A 17,910-nucleotide genomic window follows, 5' to 3' on the forward strand; every position below is an offset into this window, starting at 1 on the left:
CCAGCGTCACAGACTTGTATGATGCATACTGACGTAAGGAGAGCAAGATGTATGTGTGGGGACCGGCTGTCATCGAGTGCAGGTCTGTCTTAGGTATCACGGCTTAACGTCATTGAAGTCTAGAGAGTGGACAACACGTTCGTCTTACTCAGAGCGGTGTCCGAATTCTATTTTCGACGTGATGCGTGCCACTTCCATTGTGGCCAACTACGATTCAATACAGAATGCACGAAACCTGAAAGACACCCTCACAGATACATAGAGAGTAGTGTTTGTCTGCGGAATAATGGGAGTGCAAGCGTCTGTGACATTGATATTGCTGTATGTAGCACAATTTATCATGGAGGGGGCGTAGCTCAGATGGTAGAGCGCTCGCTTAGCATGCGAGAGGTACTGGAATCGATACCCAGCGCCTCCAGAATTTTTAACACACCTACATGCGCACCTTGCCATGCAAGTGGAGTAATTCACAGCCAGCAGATGTGTCTAGGCAGATACAAGAGAACGATTAGCATCCACAATTGGCAAGCATGCTGTTATTCGTGCGCAGGAAGCACCCTCCTCCAACTCCTACACTTAATTTACAAACAGTACAAGTGTTCCCATAAGATTCTTAAGCCTACGTCGGAAAGATCTGCCTTACGCCGGGTTCACGTAAATCCCACTGCACATTCCTATTCTTTGCGTGCAGTCGGCTGCTACTGGTGTTGCTAGTTGTGACTTCTGATAACAGATGCCGTAGCAATCAATTCATGGAGTGATTTGTATGTTTTGCGATAGTCTGTCTCTGACAAGCAAGCACAGGTGACATAGGTGCGAACGCAGGAAGCTTGCAGCCCCTCGCTGCCTGCAGACACCGAGCAGCCACACTAGGAGGGCGGCCTAAGCCGTAGGCGAAATGTGCTCATTCGCTTTGGGGCGACGTCGAACTATAAATGAGGCTGTCACTAGCGTGAGCGTTGCGTGAGCGTCGTGTAAAGTCGTAAAAGTCGGCTGCATGGGCGAGTGCCATGTTTGGGGAGCGTTTCGTAGTTTGCGCAGTGCAATGGAGACGTGGAAACTTGTTGTGGCCCAGTGTTTTGCAGTTGGACGACAAGAGTGGTACACAGTAGCAAAGAGCGAGGCACTGAGTTTGCATGAACAGTGGAGTGCAGAATGGGGCTCGAGATGTGCTTGTTACCTCAGGTGCTGTGTGATTGTCGACAAGGAGTGAAAACGGAGCAATTTGTGACCCCCCTTTCAATTTAAGACGTTAAAAACAGACGGAATTTGCATTCGTAATACCAGAGCATCGAAACTACTTGGAACTCTTGTGTATATGAACGTGTCCGCGCCTTTGTACTCTGGTCCCTTCAGCGCTACAAACCAACCAAGCATCGTGTCCGTGCACATCAGAGCCTCAAGGAATGGAGAATAGCGCAGTTTGGTCGCGGATGGGGGCGCAGCTCAGTTGGTAGAGCGTTCGCTTTGCATGTGAAAGGTCCCGGGTTCAAGCCCCGGCGCCTCCATGTTTTGTGGTCAGTGGATGCCAAGTGTTGATCGCGGCGAACCTAAAAGCACGCAAGATGTTGCAAAGCCAGCGTCACAGACTAGTATGATGCATACTGACGTAAGGAGAGCAAGATGTATGTGTGGGGACCGGCTGTCATCGAGTGCAGGTCTGTCTTAGGTATCACGGCTTAACGTCATTGAAGTCTAGAGAGTGGACAACACGTTCGTCTTACTCAGAGCGGTGTCCGAATTCTATTTTCGACGTGATGCGTGCCACTTCCATTGTGGCCAACTACGATTCAATACAGAATGCACGAAACCTGAAAGACACCCTCACAGATACATAGAGAGTAGTGTTTGTCTGCGGAATAATGGGAGTGCAAGCGTCTGTGACATTGATATTGCTGTATGTAGCACAATTTATCATGGAGGGGGCGTAGCTCAGATGGTAGAGCGCTCGCTTAGCATGCGAGAGGTACTGGGATCGATACCCAGCGCCTCCAGAATTTTTAACACACCTACATGCGCACCTTGCCATGCAAGTGGAGTAATTCACAGCCAGCAGATGTGTCTAGGCAGATACAAGAGAACGACTAGCATCCACAATTGGCAAGCGTGCTGTTATTCGTGCGCAGGAAGCACCCTCCTCCAACTCCTACACTTAATTTACAAACAGTACAAGTGTTCCCATAAGATTCTTAAGCCTACGTCGGAAAGATCTGCCTTACGCCGGGTTCACGTAAATCCCACTGCACATTCCTATTCTTTGCGTGCAGTCGGCTGCTACTGGTGTTGCTAGTTGTGACTTCTGATAACAGATGCCGTAGCAATCAATTCATGGAGTGATTTGTATGTTTTGCGATAGTCTGTCTCTGACAAGCAAGCACAGGTGACATAGGTGCGAACGCAGGAAGCTTGCAGCCCCTCGCTGCCTGCAGACACCGAGCAGCCACACTAGGAGGGCGGCCTAAGCCGTAGGCGAAATGTGCTCATTCGCTTTGGGGCGACGTCGAACTATAAATGAGGCTGTCACTAGCGTGAGCGTCGTGTAAAGTCGTAAAAGTCGGCTGCATGGGCGAGTGCCATGTTTGGGGAGCGTTTCGTAGTTTGCGCAGTGCAATGGAGACGTGGAAACTTGTTGTGGCCCAGTGTTTTGCAGTTGGACGACAAGAGTGGTACACAGTAGCAAAGAGCGAGGCACTGAGTTTGCATGAACAGTGGAGTGCAGAATGGGGCTCGAGATGTGCTTGTTACCTCAGGTGCTGTGTGATTGTCGACAAGGAGTGAAAACGGAGCAATTTGTGACCCCCCTTTCAATTTAAGACGTTAAAAACAGACGGAATTTGCATTCGTAATACCAGAGCATCGAAACTACTTGGAACTCTTGTGTATATGAACGTGTCCGCGCCTTTGTACTCTGGTCCCTTCAGCGCTACAAACCAACCAAGCATCGTGTCCGTGCACATCAGAGCCTCAAGGAATGGAGAATAGCGCAGTTTGGTCTCGGATGGGGGCGTAGCTCAGTTGGTAGAGCGTTCGCTTTGCATGTGAAAGGTCCGGGGTTCAAGCCCCGGCGCCTCCATGTTTTGTGGTCAGTGGATGCCAAGTGTTGATCGCGGCGAACCTAAAAGCACGCAAGATGTTGCAAAGCCAGCGTCACAGACTTGTATGATGCATACTGACGTAAGGAGAGCAAGATGTATGTGTGGGGACCGGCTGTCATCGAGTGCAGGTCTGTCTTAGGTATCACGGCTTAACGTCATTGAAGTCTAGAGAGTGGACAACACGTTCGTCTTACTCAGAGCGGTGTCCGAATTCTATTTTCGACGTGATGCGTGCCACTTCCATTGTGGCCAACTACGATTCAATACAGAATGCACGAAACCTGAAAGACACCCTCACAGATACATAGAGAGTAGTGTTTGTCTGCGGAATAATGGGAGTGCAAGCGTCTGTGACATTGATATTGCTGTATGTAGCACAATTTATCATGGAGGGGGCGTAGCTCAGATGGTAGAGCGCTCGCTTAGCATGCGAGAGGTACTGGGATCGATACCCAGCGCCTCCAGAATTTTTAACACACCTACATGCGCACCTTGCCATGCAAGTGGAGTAATTCACAGCCAGCAGATGTGTCTAGGCAGATACAAGAGAACGATTAGCATCCACAATTGGCAAGCGTGCTGTTATTCGTGCTCAGGAAGCACCCTCCTCCAACTCCTACACTTAATTTACAAACAGTACAAGTGTTCCCATAAGATTCTTAAGCCTACGTCGGAAAGATCTGCCTTACGCCGGGTTCACGTAAATCCCACTGCACATTCCTATTCTTTGCGTGCAGTCGGCTGCTACTGGTGTTGCTAGTTGTGACTTCTGATAACAGATGCCGTAGCAATCAATTCATGGAGTGATTTGTATGTTTTGCGATAGTCTGTCTCTGACAAGCAAGCACAGGTGACATAGGTGCGAACGCAGGAAGCTTGCAGCCCCTCGCTGCCTGCAGACACCGAGCAGCCACACTAGGAGGGCGGCCTAAGCCGTAGGCGAAATGTTCTCATTCGCTTTGGGGCGACGTCGAACTATAAATGAGGCTGTCACTAGCGTGAGCGTTGCGTGAAGTCGTAAAAGTCGGCTGCATGGGCGAGTGCCATGTTTGGGGAGCGTTTCGTAGTTTGCGCAGTGCAATGGAGACGTGGAAACTTGTTGTGGCCCAGTGTTTTGCAGTTGGACGACAAGAGTGGTACACAGTAGCAAAGAGCGAGGCACTGAGTTTGCATGAACAGTGGAGTGCAGAATGGGGCTCGAGATGTGCTTGTTACCTCAGGTGCTGTGTGATTGTCGACAAGGAGTGAAAACGGAGCAATTTGTGACCCCCCTTTCAATTTAAGACGTTAAAAACAGACGGAATTTGCATTCGTAATACCAGAGCATCGAAACTACTTGGAACTCTTGTGTATATGAACGTGTCCGCGCCTTTGTACTCTGGTCCCTTCAGCGCTACAAACCAACCAAGCATCGTGTCCGTGCACATCAGAGCCTCAAGGAATGGAGAATAGCGCAGTTTGGTCGCGGATGGGGGCGCAGCTCAGTTGGTAGAGCGTTCGCTTTGCATGTGAAAGGTCCCGGGTTCAAGCCCCGGCGCCTCCATGTTTTGTGGTCAGTGGATGCCAAGTGTTGATCGCGGCGAACCTAAAAGCACGCAAGATGTGGCAAAGCCAGCGTCACAGACTTGTATGATGCATACTGACGTAAGGAGAGCAAGATGTATGTGTGGGGACCGGCTGTCATCGAGTGCAGGTCTGTCTTAGGTATCACGGCTTAACGTCATTGAAGTCTAGAGAGTGGACAACACGTTCGTCTTACTCAGAGCGGTGTCCGAATTCTATTTTCGACGTGATGCGTGCCACTTCCATTGTGGCCAACTACGATTCAATACAGAATGCACGAAACCTGAAAGACACCCTCACAGATACATAGAGAGTAGTGTTTGTCTGCGGATTAATGGGACTTCAAGCGTCTGTGACATTGATATTGCTGTATGTAGCACAATTTATCATGGAGGGGGCGTAGCTCAGATGGTAGAGCGCTCGCTTAGCATGCGAGAGGTACTGGGATCGATACCCAGCGCCTCCAGAATTTTTAACACACCTACATGCGCACCTTGCCATGCAAGTGGAGTAATTCACAGCCAGCAGATGTGTCTAGGCAGATACAAGAGAACGATTAGCATCCACAATTGGCAAGCGTGCTGTTATTCGTGCGCAGGAAGCACCCTCCTCCAACTCCTACACTTAATTTACAAACAGTACAAGTGTTCCCATAAGATTCTTAAGCCTACGTCGGAAAGATCTGCCTTACGCCGGGTTCACGTAAATCCCACTGCACATTCCTATTCTTTGCGTGCAGTCGGCTGCTACTGGTGTTGCTAGTTGTGACTTCTGATAACAGATGCCGTAGCAATCAATTCATGGAGTGATTTGTATGTTTTGCGATAGTCTGTCTCTGACAAGCAAGCACAGGTGACATAGGTGCGAACGCAGGAAGCTTGCAGCCCCTCGCTGCCTGCAGACACCGAGCAGCCACACTAGGAGGGCGGCCTAAGCCGTAGGCGAAATGTGCTCATTCGCTTTGGGGCGACGTCGAACTATAAATGAGGCTGTCACTAGCGTGAGCGTCGTGTAAAGTCGTAAAAGTCGGCTGCATGGCGAGTGCCATGTTTGGGGAGCGTTTCGTAGTTTGCGCAGTGCAATGGAGACGTGGAAACTTGTTGTGGCCCAGTGTTTTGCAGTTGGACGACAAGAGTGGTACACAGTAGCAAAGAGCGAGGCACTGAGTTTGCATGAACAGTGGAGTGCAGAATGGGGCTCGAGATGTGCTTGTTACCTCAGGTGCTGTGTGATTGTCGACAAGGAGTGAAAACGGAGCAATTTGTGACCCCCCTTTCAATTTAAGACGTTAAAAACAGACGGAATTTGCATTCGTAATACCAGAGCATCGAAACTACTTGGAACTCTTGTGTATATGAACGTGTCCGCGCCTTTGTACTCTGGTCCCTTCAGCGCTACAAACCAACCAAGCATCGTGTCCGTGCACATCAGAGCCTCAAGGAATGGAGAATAGCGCAGTTTGGTCTCGGATGGGGGCGTAACTCAGTTGGTAGAGCGTTCGCTTTGCATGTGAAAGGTCCCGGGCTCAAGCCCCGGCGCCTCCATGTTTTGTGGTCAGTGGATGCCAAGTGTTGATCGCGGCGAACCTAAAAGCACGCAAGATGTTGCAAAGCCAGCGTCACAGACTTGTATGATGCATACTGACGTAAGGAGAGCAAGATGTATGTGTGGGGACCGGCTGTCATCGAGTGCAGGTCTGTCTTAGGTATGACGGCTTAACGTCATTGAAGTCTAGAGAGTGGACAACACGTTCGTCTTACTCAGAGCGGTGTCCGAATTCTATTTTCGACGTGATGCGTGCCACTTCCATTGTGGCCAACTACGATTCAATACAGAATGCACGAAACCTGAAAGACACCCTCACAGATACATAGAGAGTAGTGTTTGTCTGCGGAATAATGGGAGTGCAAGCGTCTGTGACATTGATATTGCTGTATGTAGCACAATTTATCATGGAGGGGGCGTAGCTCAGATGGTAGAGCGCTCGCTTAGCATGCGAGAGGTACTGGGATCGATACCCAGCGCCTCCAGAATTTTTAACACACCTACATGCGCACCTTGCCATGCAAGTGGAGTAATTCACAGCCAGCAGATGTGTCTAGGCAGATACAAGAGAACGATTAGCATCCACAATTGGCAAGCGTGCTGTTATTCGTGCGCAGGAAGCACCCTCCTCCAACTCCTACACTTAATTTACAAACAGTACAAGTGTTCCCATAAGATTCTTAAGCCTACGTCGGAAAGATCTGCCTTACGCCGGGTTCACGTAAATCCCACTGCACATTCCTATTCTTTGCGTGCAGTCGGCTGCTACTGGTGTTGCTAGTTGTGACTTCTGATAACAGATGCCGTAGCAATCAATTCATGGAGTGATTTGTATGTTTTGCGATAGTCTGTCTCTGACAAGCAAGCACAGGTGACATAGGTGCGAACGCAGGAAGCTTGCAGCCCCTCGCTGCCTGCAGACACCGAGCAGCCACACTAGGAGGGCGGCCTAAGCCGTAGGCGAAATGTGCTCATTCGCTTTGGGGCGACGTCGAACTATAAATGAGGCTGTCACTAGCGTGAGCGTCGTGTAAAGTCGTAAAAGTCGGCTGCATGGCGAGTGCCATGTTTGGGGAGCGTTTCGTAGTTTGCGCAGTGCAATGGAGACGTGGAAACTTGTTGTGGCCCAGTGTTTTGCAGTTGGACGACAAGAGTGGTACACAGTAGCAAAGAGCGAGGCACTGAGTTTGCATGAACAGTGGAGTGCAGAATGGGGCTCGAGATGTGCTTGTTACCTCAGGTGCTGTGTGATTGTCGACAAGGAGTGAAAACGGAGCAATTTGTGACCCCCCTTTCAATTTAAGACGTTAAAAACAGACGGAATTTGCATTCGTAATACCAGAGCATCGAAACTACTTGGAACTCTTGTGTATATGAACGTGTCCGCGCCTTTGTACTCTGGTCCCTTCAGCGCTACAAACCAACCAAGCATCGTGTCCGTGCACATCAGAGCCTCAAGGAATGGAGAATAGCGCAGTTTGGTCGCGGATGGGGGCGCAGCTCAGTTGGTAGAGCGTTCGCTTTGCATGTGAAAGGTCCCGGGTTCAAGCCCCGGCGCCTCCATGTTTTGTGGTCAGTGGATGCCAAGTGTTGATCGCGGCGAACCTAAAAGCACGCAAGATGTGGCAAAGCCAGCGTCACAGACTTGTATGATGCATACTGACGTAAGGAGAGCAAGATGTATGTGTGGGGACCGGCTGTCATCGAGTGCAGGTCTGTCTTAGGTATCACGGCTTAACGTCATTGAAGTCTAGAGAGTGGACAACACGTTCGTCTTACTCAGAGCGGTGTCCGAATTCTATTTTCGACGTGATGCGTGCCACTTCCATTGTGGCCAACTACGATTCAATACAGAATGCACGAAACCTGAAAGACACCCTCACAGATACATAGAGAGTAGTGTTTGTCTGCGGAATAATGGGAGTGCAAGCGTCTGTGACATTGATATTGCTGTATGTAGCACAATTTATCATGGAGGGGGCGTAGCTCAGATGGTAGAGCGCTCGCTTAGCATGCGAGAGGTACTGGGATCGATACCCAGCGCCTCCAGAATTTTTAACACACCTACATGCGCACCTTGCCATGCAAGTGGAGTAATTCACAGCCAGCAGATGTGTCTAGGCAGATACAAGAGAACGATTAGCATCCACAATTGGCAAGCGTGCTGTTATTCGTGCGCAGGAAGCACCCTCCTCCAACTCCTACACTTAATTTACAAACAGTACAAGTGTTCCCATAAGATTCTTAAGCCTACGTCGGAAAGATCTGCCTTACGCCGGGTTCACGTAAATCCCACTGCACATTCCTATTCTTTGCGTGCAGTCGGCTGCTACTGGTGTTGCTAGTTGTGACTTCTGATAACAGATGCCGTAGCAATCAATTCATGGAGTGATTTGTATGTTTTGCGATAGTCTGTCTCTGACAAGCAAGCACAGGTGACATAGGTGCGAACGCAGGAAGCTTGCAGCCCCTCGCTGCCTGCAGACACCGAGCAGCCACACTAGGAGGGCGGCCTAAGCCGTAGGCGAAATGTGCTCATTCGCTTTGGGGCGACGTCGAACTATAAATGAGGCTGTCACTAGCGTGAGCGTCGTGTAAAGTCGTAAAAGTCGGCTGCATGGCGAGTGCCATGTTTGGGGAGCGTTTCGTAGTTTGCGCAGTGCAATGGAGACGTGGAAACTTGTTGTGGCCCAGTGTTTTGCAGTTGGACGACAAGAGTGGTACACAGTAGCAAAGAGCGAGGCACTGAGTTTGCATGAACAGTGGAGTGCAGAATGGGGCTCGAGATGTGCTTGTTACCTCAGGTGCTGTGTGATTGTCGACAAGGAGTGAAAACGGAGCAATTTGTGACCCCCCTTTCAATTTAAGACGTTAAAAACAGACGGAATTTGCATTCGTAATACCAGAGCATCGAAACTACTTGGAACTCTTGTGTATATGAACGTGTCCGCGCCTTTGTACTCTGGTCCCTTCAGCGCTACAAACCAACCAAGCATCGTGTCCGTGCACATCAGAGCCTCAAGGAATGGAGAATAGCGCAGTTTGGTCTCGGATGGGGGCGTAACTCAGTTGGTAGAGCGTTCGCTTTGCATGTGAAAGGTCCCGGGCTCAAGCCCCGGCGCCTCCATGTTTTGTGGTCAGTGGATGCCAAGTGTTGATCGCGGCGAACCTAAAAGCACGCAAGATGTTGCAAAGCCAGCGTCACAGACTTGTATGATGCATACTGACGTAAGGAGAGCAAGATGTATGTGTGGGGACCGGCTGTCATCGAGTGCAGGTCTGTCTTAGGTATCACGGCTTAACGTCATTGAAGTCTAGAGAGTGGACAACACGTTCGTCTTACTCAGAGCGGTGTCCGAATTCTATTTTCGACGTGATGCGTGCCACTTCCATTGTGGCCAACTACGATTCAATACAGAATGCACGAAACCTGAAAGACACCCTCACAGATACATAGAGAGTAGTGTTTGTCTGCGGAATAATGGGAGTGCAAGCGTCTGTGACATTGATATTGCTGTATGTAGCACAATTTATCATGGAGGGGGCGTAGCTCAGATGGTAGAGCGCTCGCTTAGCATGCGAGAGGTACTGGGATCGATACCCAGCGCCTCCAGAATTTTTAACACACCTACATGCGCACCTTGCCATGCAAGTGGAGTAATTCACAGCCAGCAGATGTGTCTAGGCAGATACAAGAGAATGATTAGCATCCACAATTGGCAAGCGTGCTGTTATTCGTGCGCAGGAAGCACCCTCCTCCAACTCCTACACTTAATTTACAAACAGTACAAGTGTTCCCATAAGATTCTTAAGCCTACGTCGGAAAGATCTGCCTTACGCCGGGTTCACGTAAATCCCACTGCACATTCCTATTCTTTGCGTGCAGTCGGCTGCTACTGGTGTTGCTAGTTGTGACTTCTGATAACAGATGCCGTAGCAATCAATTCATGGAGTGATTTGTATGTTTTGCGATAGTCTGTCTCTGACAAGCAAGCACAGGTGACATAGGTGCGAACGCAGGAAGCTTGCAGCCCCTCGCTGCCTGCAGACACCGAGCAGCCACACTAGGAGGGCGGCCTAAGCCGTAGGCGAAATGTGCTCATTCGCTTTGGGGCGACGTCGAACTATAAATGAGGCTGTCACTAGCGTGAGCGTTGCGTGAGCGTCGTGTAAAGTCGTAAAAGTCGGCTGCATGGCGAGTGCCATGTTTGGGGAGCGTTTCGTAGTTTGCGCAGTGCAATGGAGACGTGGAAACTTGTTGTGGCCCAGTGTTTTGCAGTTGGACGACAAGAGTGGTACACAGTAGCAAAGAGCGAGGCACTGAGTTTGCATGAACAGTGGAGTGCAGAATGGGGCTCGAGATGTGCTTGTTACCTCAGGTGCTGTGTGATTGTCGACAAGGAGTGAAAACGGAGCAATTTGTGACCCCCCTTTCAATTTAAGACGTTAAAAACAGACGGAATTTGCATTCGTAATACCAGAGCATCGAAACTACTTGGAACTCTTGTGTATATGAACGTGTCCGCGCCTTTGTACTCTGGTCCCTTCAGCGCTACAAACCAACCAAGCATCGTGTCCGTGCACATCAGAGCCTCAAGGAATGGAGAATAGCGCAGTTTGGTCTCGGATGGGGGCGTAGCTCAGTTGGTAGAGCGTTCGCTTTGCATGTGAAAGGTCCCGGGCTCAAGCCCCGGCGCCTCCATGTTTTGTGGTCAGTGGATGCCAAGTGTTGATCGCGGCGAACCTAAAAGCACGCAAGATGTTGCAAAGCCAGCGTCACAGACTTGTATGATGCATACTGACGTAAGGAGAGCAAGATGTATGTGTGGGGACCGGCTGTCATCGAGTGCAGGTCTGTCTTAGGTATCACGGCTTAACGTCATTGAAGTCTAGAGAGTGGACAACACGTTCGTCTTACTCAGAGCGGTGTCCGAATTCTATTTTCGACGTGATGCGTGCCACTTCCATTGTGGCCAACTACGATTCAATACAGAATGCACGAAACCTGAAAGACACCCTCACAGATACATAGAGAGTAGTGTTTGTCTGCGGAATAATGGGAGTGCAAGCGTCTGTGACATTGATATTGCTGTATGTAGCACAATTTATCATGGAGGGGGCGTAGCTCAGATGGTAGAGCGCTCGCTTAGCATGCGAGAGGTACTGGGATCGATACCCAGCGCCTCCAGAATTTTTAACACACCTACATGCGCACCTTGCCATGCAAGTGGAGTAATTCACAGCCAGCAGATGTGTCTAGGCAGATACAAGAGAACGATTAGCATCCACAATTGGCAAGCGTGCTGTTATTCGTGCGCAGGAAGCACCCTCCTCCAACTCCTACACTTAATTTACAAACAGTACAAGTGTTCCCATAAGATTCTTAAGCCTACGTCGGAAAGATCTGCCTTACGCCGGGTTCACGTAAATCCCACTGCACATTCCTATTCTTTGCGTGCAGTCGGCTGCTACTGGTGTTGCTAGTTGTGACTTCTGATAACAGATGCCGTAGCAATCAATTCATGGAGTGATTTGTATGTTTTGCGATAGTCTGTCTCTGACAAGCAAGCACAGGTGACATAGGTGCGAACGCAGGAAGCTTGCAGCCCCTCGCTGCCTGCAGACACCGAGCAGCCACACTAGGAGGGCGGCCTAAGCCGTAGGCGAAATGTGCTCATTCGCTTTGGGGCGACGTCGAACTATAAATGAGGCTGTCACTAGCGTGAGCGTCGTGTAAAGTCGTAAAAGTCGGCTGCATGGGCGAGTGCCATGTTTGGGGAGCGTTTCGTAGTTTGCGCAGTGCAATGGAGACGTGGAAACTTGTTGTGGCCCAGTGTTTTGCAGTTGGACGACAAGAGTGGTACACAGTAGCAAAGAGCGAGGCACTGAGTTTGCATGAACAGTGGAGTGCAGAATGGGGCTCGAGATGTGCTTGTTACCTCAGGTGCTGTGTGATTGTCGACAAGGAGTGAAAACGGAGCAATTTGTGACCCCCCTTTCAATTTAAGACGTTAAAAACAGACGGAATTTGCATTCGTAATACCAGAGCATCGAAACTACTTGGAACTCTTGTGTATATGAACGTGTCCGCGCCTTTGTACTCTGGTCCCTTCAGCGCTACAAACCAACCAAGCATCGTGTCCGTGCACATCAGAGCCTCAAGGAATGGAGAATAGCGCATTTTGGTCGCGGATGGGGGCGTAGCTCAGTTGGTAGAGCGTTCGCTTTGCATGTGAAAGGTCCCGGGTTCAAGCCCCGGCGCCTCCATGTTTTGTGGTCAGTGGATGCCAAGTGTTGATCGCGGCGAACCTAAAAGCACGCAAGATGTGGCAAAGCCAGCGTCACAGACTTGTATGATGCATACTGACGTAAGGAGAGCAAGATGTATGTGTGGGGACCGGCTGTCATCGAGTGCAGGTCTGTCTTAGGTATCACGGCTTAACGTCATTGAAGTCTAGAGAGTGGACAACACGTTCGTCTTACTCAGAGCGGTGTCCGAATTCTATTTTCGACGTGATGCGTGCCACTTCCATTGTGGCCAACTACGATTCAATACAGAATGCACGAAACCTGAAAGACACCCTCACAGATACATAGAGAGTAGTGTTTGTCTGCGGAATAATGGGAGTGCAAGCGTCTGTGACATTGATATTGCTGTATGTAGCACAATTTATCATGGAGGGGGCGTAGCTCAGATGGTAGAGCGCTCGCTTAGCATGCGAGAGGTACTGGGATCGATACCCAGCGCCTCCAGAATTTTTAACACACCTACATGCGCACCTTGCCATGCAAGTGGAGTAATTCACAGCCAGCAGATGTGTCTAGGCAGATACAAGAGAACGATTAGCATCCACAATTGGCAAGCGTGCTGTTATTCGTGCGCAGGAAGCACCCTCCTCCAACTCCTACACTTAATTTACAAACAGTACAAGTGTTCCCATAAGATTCTTAAGCCTACGTCGGAAAGATCTGCCTTACGCCGGGTTCACGTAAATCCCACTGCACATTCCTATTCTTTGCGTGCAGTCGGCTGCTACTGGTGTTGCTAGTTGTGACTTCTGATAACAGATGCCGTAGCAATCAATTCATGGAGTGATTTGTATGTTTTGCGATAGTCTGTCTCTGACAAGCAAGCACAGGTGACATAGGTGCGAACGCAGGAAGCTTGCAGCCCCTCGCTGCCTGCAGACACCGAGCAGCCACACTAGGAGGGCGGCCTAAGCCGTAGGCGAAATGTGCTCATTCGCTTTGGGGCGACGTCGAACTATAAATGAGGCTGTCACTAGCGTGAGCGTCGTGTAAAGTCGTAAAAGTCGGCTGCATGGGCGAGTGCCATGTTTGGGGAGCGTTTCGTAGTTTGCGCAGTGCAATGGAGACGAGGAAACTTGTTGTGGCCCAGTGTTTTGCAGTTGGACGACAAGAGTGGTACACAGTAGCAAAGAGCGAGGCACTGAGTTTGCATGAACAGTGGAGTGCAGAATGGGGCTCGAGATGTGCTTGTTACCTCAGGTGCTGTGTGATTGTCGACAAGGAGTGAAAACGGAGCAATTTGTGACCCCCCTTTCAATTTAAGACGTTAAAAACAGACGGAATTTGCATTCGTAATACCAGAGCATCGAAACTACTTGGAACTCTTGTGTATATGAACGTGTCCGCGCCTTTGTACTCTGGTCCCTTCAGCGCTACAAACCAACCAAGCATCGTGTCCATGCACATCAGAGCCTCAAGGAATGGAGAATAGCGCAGTTTGGTCGCGGATGGGGGCGTAGCTCAGTTGGTAGAGCGTTCGCTTTGCATGTGAAAGGTCCCGGGTTCAAGCCCCGGCGCCTCCATGTTTTGTGGTCAGTGGATGCCAAGTGTTGATAGCGGCGAACCTAAAAGCACGCAAGATGTGGCAAAGCCAGCGTCACAGACTTGTATGATGCATACTGACGTAAGGAGAGCAAGATGTATGTGTGGGGACCGGCTGTCATCGAGTGCAGGTCTGTCTTAGGTATGACGGCTTAACGTCATTGAAGTCTAGAGAGTGGACAACACGTTCGTCTTACTCAGAGCGGTGTCCGAATTCTATTTTCGACGTGATGCGTGCCACTTCCATTGTGGCCAACTACGATTCAATACAGAATGCAAGAAACCTGAAAGACACCCTCACAGATACATAGAGAGTAGTGTTTGTCTGCGGAATAATGGGAGTGCAAGCGTCTGTGACATTGATATTGCTGTATGTAGCACAACTTATCATGTAGGGGGCGTAGCTCAGATGGTAGAGCGCTCGCTTAGCATGCGAGAGGTACTGGGATCGATACCCAGCGCCTCCAGAATTTTTAACACACCTACATGCGTACCTTGCCATGCAAGTGGAGTAATTCACAGCCAGCAGATGTGTCTAGGCAGATACAAGAGAACGATTAGCATCCACAATTGGCAAGCGTGCTGTTATTCGTGCGCAGGAAGCACCCTCCTCCAACTCCTACACTTAATTTACAAACAGTACAAGTGTTCCCATAAGATTCTTAAGCCTACGTCGGAAAGATCTGCCTTACGCCGGGTTCACGTAAATCCCACTGCACATTCCTATTCTTTGCGTGCAGTCGGCTGCTACTGGTGTTGCTAGTTGTGACTTCTGATAACAGATGCCGTAGCAATCAATTCATGGAGTGATTTGTATGTTTTGCGATAGTCTGTCTCTGACAAGCAAGCACAGGTGACATAGGTGCGAACGCAGGAAGCTTGCAGCCCCTCGCTGCCTGCAGACACCGAGCAGCCACACTAGGAGGGCGGCCTAAGCCGTAGGCGAAATGTGCTCATTCGCTTTGGGGCGACGTCGAACTATAAATGAGGCTGTCACTAGCGTGAGCGTCGTGTAAAGTCGTAAAAGTCGGCTGCATGGGCGAGTGCCATGTTTGGGGAGCGTTTCGTAGTTTGCGCAGTGCAATGGAGACGTGGAAACTTGTTGTGGCCCAGTGTTTTGCAGTTGGACGACAAGAGTGGTACACAGTAGCAAAGAGCGAGGCACTGAGTTTGCATGAACAGTGGAGTGCAGAATGGGGCTCGAGATGTGCTTGTTACCTCAGGTGCTGTGTGATTGTCGACAAGGAGTGAAAACGGAGCAATTTGTGACCCCCCTTTCAATTTAAGACGTTAAAAACAGACGGAATTTGCATTCGTAATACCAGAGCATCGAAACTACTTGGAACTCTTGTGTATATGAACGTGTCCGCGCCTTTGTACTCTGGTCCCTTCAGCGCTACAAACCAACCAAGCATCGTGTCCATGCACATCAGAGCCTCAAGGAATGGAGAATAGCGCAGTTTGGTCGCGGATGGGGGCGTAGCTCAGTTGGTAGAGCGTTCGCTTTGCATGTGAAAGGTCCCGGGTTCAAGCCCCGGCGCCTCCATGTTTTGTGGTCAGTGGATGCCAAGTGTTGATAGCGGCGAACCTAAAAGCACGCAAGATGTGGCAAAGCCAGCGTCACAGACTTGTATGATGCATACTGACGTAAGGAGAGCAAGATGTATGTGTGGGGACCGGCTGTCATCGAGTGCAGGTCTGTCTTAGGTATCACGGCTTAACGTCATTGAAGTCTAGAGAGTGGACAACACGTTCGTCTTACTCAGAGCGGTGTCCGAATTCTATTTTCGACGTGATGCGTGCCACTTCCATTGTGGCCAACTACGATTCAATACAGAATGCAAGAAACCTGAAAGACACCCTCACAGATACATAGAGAGTAGTGTTTGTCTGCGGAATAATGGGAGTGCAAGCGTCTGTGACATTGATATTGCTGTATGTAGCACAACTTATCATGTAGGGGGCGTAGCTCAGATGGTAGAGCGCTCGCTTAGCATGCGAGAGGTACTGGGATCGATACCCAGCGCCTCCAGAATTTTTAACACACCTACATGCGTACCTTGCCATGCAAGTGGAGTAATTCACAGCCAGCAGATGTGTCTAGGCAGATACAAGAGAACGATTAGCATCCACAATTGGCAAGCGTGCTGTTATTCGTGCGCAGGAAGCACCCTCCTCCAACTCCTACACTTAATTTACAAACAGTACAAGTGTTCCCATAAGATTCTTAAGCCTACGTCGGAAAGATCTGCCTTACGCCGGGTTCACGTAAATCCCACTGCACATTCCTATTCTTTGCGTGCAGTCGGCTGCTACTGGTGTTGCTAGTTGTGACTTCTGATAACAGATGCCGTAGCAATCAATTCATGGAGTGATTTGTATGTTTTGCGATAGTCTGTCTCTGACAAGCAAGCACAGGTGACATAGGTGCGAACGCAGGAAGCTTGCAGCCCCTCGCTGCCTGCAGACACCGAGCAGCCACACTAGGAGGGCGGCCTAAGCCGTAGGCGAAATGTGCTCATTCGCTTTGGGGCGACGTCGAACTATAAATGAGGCTGTCACTAGCGTGAGCGTCGTGTAAAGTCGTAAAAGTCGGCTGCATGGGCGAGTGCCATGTTTGGGGAGCGTTTCGTAGTTTGCGCAGTGCAATGGAGACGTGGAAACTTGTTGTGGCCCAGTGTTTTGCAGTTGGACGACAAGAGTGGTACACAGTAGCAAAGAGCGAGGCACTGAGTTTGCATGAACAGTGGAGTGCAGAATGGGGCTCGAGATGTGCTTGTTACCTCAGGTGCTGTGTGATTGTCGACAAGGAGTGAAAACGGAGCAATTTGTGACCCCCCTTTCAATTTAAGACGTTAAAAACAGACGGAATTTGCATTCGTAATACCAGAGCATCGAAACTACTTGGAACTCTTGTGTATATGAACGTGTCCGCGCCTTTGTACTCTGGTCCCTTCAGCGCTACAAACCAACCAAGCATCGTGTCCATGCACACCAGAGTCTCAAGGAATGGAGAATAGCGCAGTTTGGTCGCGGATGGGGGCGTAGCTCAGTTGGTAGAGCGTTCGCTTTGCATGTGAAAGGTCCCGGGTTCAAGCCCCGGCGCCTCCATGTTTTGTGGTCAGTGGATGCCAAGTGTTGATAGCGGCGAACCTAAAAGCACGCAAGATGTGGCAAAGCCAGCGTCACAGACTTGTATGATGCATACTGACGTAAGGAGAGCAAGATGTATGTGTGGGGACCGGCTGTCATCGAGTGCAGGTCTGTCTTAGGTATCACGGCTTAACGTCATTGAAGTCTAGAGAGTGGACAACACGTTCGTCTTACTCAGAGCGGTGTCCGAATTCTATTTTCGACGTGATGCGTGCCACTTCCATTGTGGCCAACTACGATTCAATACAGAATGCAAGAAACCTGAAAGACACCCTCACAGATACATAGAGAGTAGTGTTTGTCTGCGGAATAATGGGAGTGCAAGCGTCTGTGACATTGATATTGCTGTATGTAGCACAACTTATCATGGAGGGGGCGTAGCTCAGATGGTAGAGCGCTCGCTTAGCATGCGAGAGGTACTGGGATCGATACCGAGCGCCTCCAGAATTTTTAACACACCTACATGCGTACCTTGCCATGCAAGTGGAGTAATTCACAGCCAGCAGATGTGTCTAGCCAGATACAAGAGAACGATTAGCATCCACAATTGGCAAGCGTGCTGTTATTCGTGCGCAGGAAGCACCCTCCTCCAACTCCTACACTTAATTTACAAACAGTACAAGTGTTCCCATAAGATTCTTAAGCCTACGTCGGAAAGATCTGCCTTACGCCGGGTTCACGTAAATCCCACTGCACATTCCTA

General features: G+C 49.8%; 23 non-coding genes across 23 annotated transcripts; all 23 read left to right on the forward strand.

Moving 5' to 3' along the window:
* The first annotated feature begins 345 nt into the window (after positions 1 to 345).
* On the forward strand, positions 346 to 418 carry Trnaa-agc (transfer RNA alanine (anticodon AGC)). Its single transcript has one exon. It is a non-coding gene; the product is annotated as a tRNA-Ala (tRNA).
* Positions 419 to 1,435: 1,017 nt separating this feature from the next.
* On the forward strand, positions 1,436 to 1,508 carry Trnaa-ugc (transfer RNA alanine (anticodon UGC)). Its single transcript has one exon. It is a non-coding gene; the product is annotated as a tRNA-Ala (tRNA).
* Positions 1,509 to 1,921: 413 nt separating this feature from the next.
* Positions 1,922 to 1,994, forward strand: Trnaa-agc (transfer RNA alanine (anticodon AGC)). The gene has a single exon. It is a non-coding gene; the product is annotated as a tRNA-Ala (tRNA).
* A 1,006-nt stretch (positions 1,995 to 3,000) lies between these two features.
* On the forward strand, positions 3,001 to 3,073 carry Trnaa-ugc (transfer RNA alanine (anticodon UGC)). The gene has a single exon. It is a non-coding gene; the product is annotated as a tRNA-Ala (tRNA).
* A 413-nt stretch (positions 3,074 to 3,486) lies between these two features.
* On the forward strand, positions 3,487 to 3,559 carry Trnaa-agc (transfer RNA alanine (anticodon AGC)). Its single transcript has one exon. It is a non-coding gene; the product is annotated as a tRNA-Ala (tRNA).
* A 1,006-nt stretch (positions 3,560 to 4,565) lies between these two features.
* Positions 4,566 to 4,638, forward strand: Trnaa-ugc (transfer RNA alanine (anticodon UGC)). The gene has a single exon. It is a non-coding gene; the product is annotated as a tRNA-Ala (tRNA).
* A 413-nt stretch (positions 4,639 to 5,051) lies between these two features.
* Positions 5,052 to 5,124, forward strand: Trnaa-agc (transfer RNA alanine (anticodon AGC)). The gene has a single exon. It is a non-coding gene; the product is annotated as a tRNA-Ala (tRNA).
* Positions 5,125 to 6,129: 1,005 nt separating this feature from the next.
* On the forward strand, positions 6,130 to 6,202 carry Trnaa-ugc (transfer RNA alanine (anticodon UGC)). Its single transcript has one exon. It is a non-coding gene; the product is annotated as a tRNA-Ala (tRNA).
* Positions 6,203 to 6,615: 413 nt separating this feature from the next.
* Trnaa-agc (transfer RNA alanine (anticodon AGC)) lies at positions 6,616 to 6,688 on the forward strand. Its single transcript has one exon. It is a non-coding gene; the product is annotated as a tRNA-Ala (tRNA).
* A 1,005-nt stretch (positions 6,689 to 7,693) lies between these two features.
* Positions 7,694 to 7,766, forward strand: Trnaa-ugc (transfer RNA alanine (anticodon UGC)). The gene has a single exon. It is a non-coding gene; the product is annotated as a tRNA-Ala (tRNA).
* Positions 7,767 to 8,179: 413 nt separating this feature from the next.
* On the forward strand, positions 8,180 to 8,252 carry Trnaa-agc (transfer RNA alanine (anticodon AGC)). Its single transcript has one exon. It is a non-coding gene; the product is annotated as a tRNA-Ala (tRNA).
* A 1,005-nt stretch (positions 8,253 to 9,257) lies between these two features.
* On the forward strand, positions 9,258 to 9,330 carry Trnaa-ugc (transfer RNA alanine (anticodon UGC)). Its single transcript has one exon. It is a non-coding gene; the product is annotated as a tRNA-Ala (tRNA).
* A 413-nt stretch (positions 9,331 to 9,743) lies between these two features.
* Trnaa-agc (transfer RNA alanine (anticodon AGC)) lies at positions 9,744 to 9,816 on the forward strand. Its single transcript has one exon. It is a non-coding gene; the product is annotated as a tRNA-Ala (tRNA).
* A 1,016-nt stretch (positions 9,817 to 10,832) lies between these two features.
* Trnaa-ugc (transfer RNA alanine (anticodon UGC)) lies at positions 10,833 to 10,905 on the forward strand. The gene has a single exon. It is a non-coding gene; the product is annotated as a tRNA-Ala (tRNA).
* Positions 10,906 to 11,318: 413 nt separating this feature from the next.
* On the forward strand, positions 11,319 to 11,391 carry Trnaa-agc (transfer RNA alanine (anticodon AGC)). The gene has a single exon. It is a non-coding gene; the product is annotated as a tRNA-Ala (tRNA).
* A 1,006-nt stretch (positions 11,392 to 12,397) lies between these two features.
* On the forward strand, positions 12,398 to 12,470 carry Trnaa-ugc (transfer RNA alanine (anticodon UGC)). The gene has a single exon. It is a non-coding gene; the product is annotated as a tRNA-Ala (tRNA).
* A 413-nt stretch (positions 12,471 to 12,883) lies between these two features.
* On the forward strand, positions 12,884 to 12,956 carry Trnaa-agc (transfer RNA alanine (anticodon AGC)). The gene has a single exon. It is a non-coding gene; the product is annotated as a tRNA-Ala (tRNA).
* Positions 12,957 to 13,962: 1,006 nt separating this feature from the next.
* Trnaa-ugc (transfer RNA alanine (anticodon UGC)) lies at positions 13,963 to 14,035 on the forward strand. The gene has a single exon. It is a non-coding gene; the product is annotated as a tRNA-Ala (tRNA).
* A 413-nt stretch (positions 14,036 to 14,448) lies between these two features.
* On the forward strand, positions 14,449 to 14,521 carry Trnaa-agc (transfer RNA alanine (anticodon AGC)). Its single transcript has one exon. It is a non-coding gene; the product is annotated as a tRNA-Ala (tRNA).
* Positions 14,522 to 15,527: 1,006 nt separating this feature from the next.
* Trnaa-ugc (transfer RNA alanine (anticodon UGC)) lies at positions 15,528 to 15,600 on the forward strand. The gene has a single exon. It is a non-coding gene; the product is annotated as a tRNA-Ala (tRNA).
* Positions 15,601 to 16,013: 413 nt separating this feature from the next.
* Trnaa-agc (transfer RNA alanine (anticodon AGC)) lies at positions 16,014 to 16,086 on the forward strand. The gene has a single exon. It is a non-coding gene; the product is annotated as a tRNA-Ala (tRNA).
* A 1,006-nt stretch (positions 16,087 to 17,092) lies between these two features.
* Trnaa-ugc (transfer RNA alanine (anticodon UGC)) lies at positions 17,093 to 17,165 on the forward strand. Its single transcript has one exon. It is a non-coding gene; the product is annotated as a tRNA-Ala (tRNA).
* A 413-nt stretch (positions 17,166 to 17,578) lies between these two features.
* Trnaa-agc (transfer RNA alanine (anticodon AGC)) lies at positions 17,579 to 17,651 on the forward strand. The gene has a single exon. It is a non-coding gene; the product is annotated as a tRNA-Ala (tRNA).
* The last annotated feature ends 259 nt before the right edge of the window (positions 17,652 to 17,910 follow it).

This window comes from Schistocerca gregaria, chromosome 6, assembly GCF_023897955.1.
Source record: "Schistocerca gregaria isolate iqSchGreg1 chromosome 6, iqSchGreg1.2, whole genome shotgun sequence".
Lineage (NCBI taxonomy): Eukaryota > Metazoa > Arthropoda > Insecta > Orthoptera > Acrididae > Schistocerca > Schistocerca gregaria.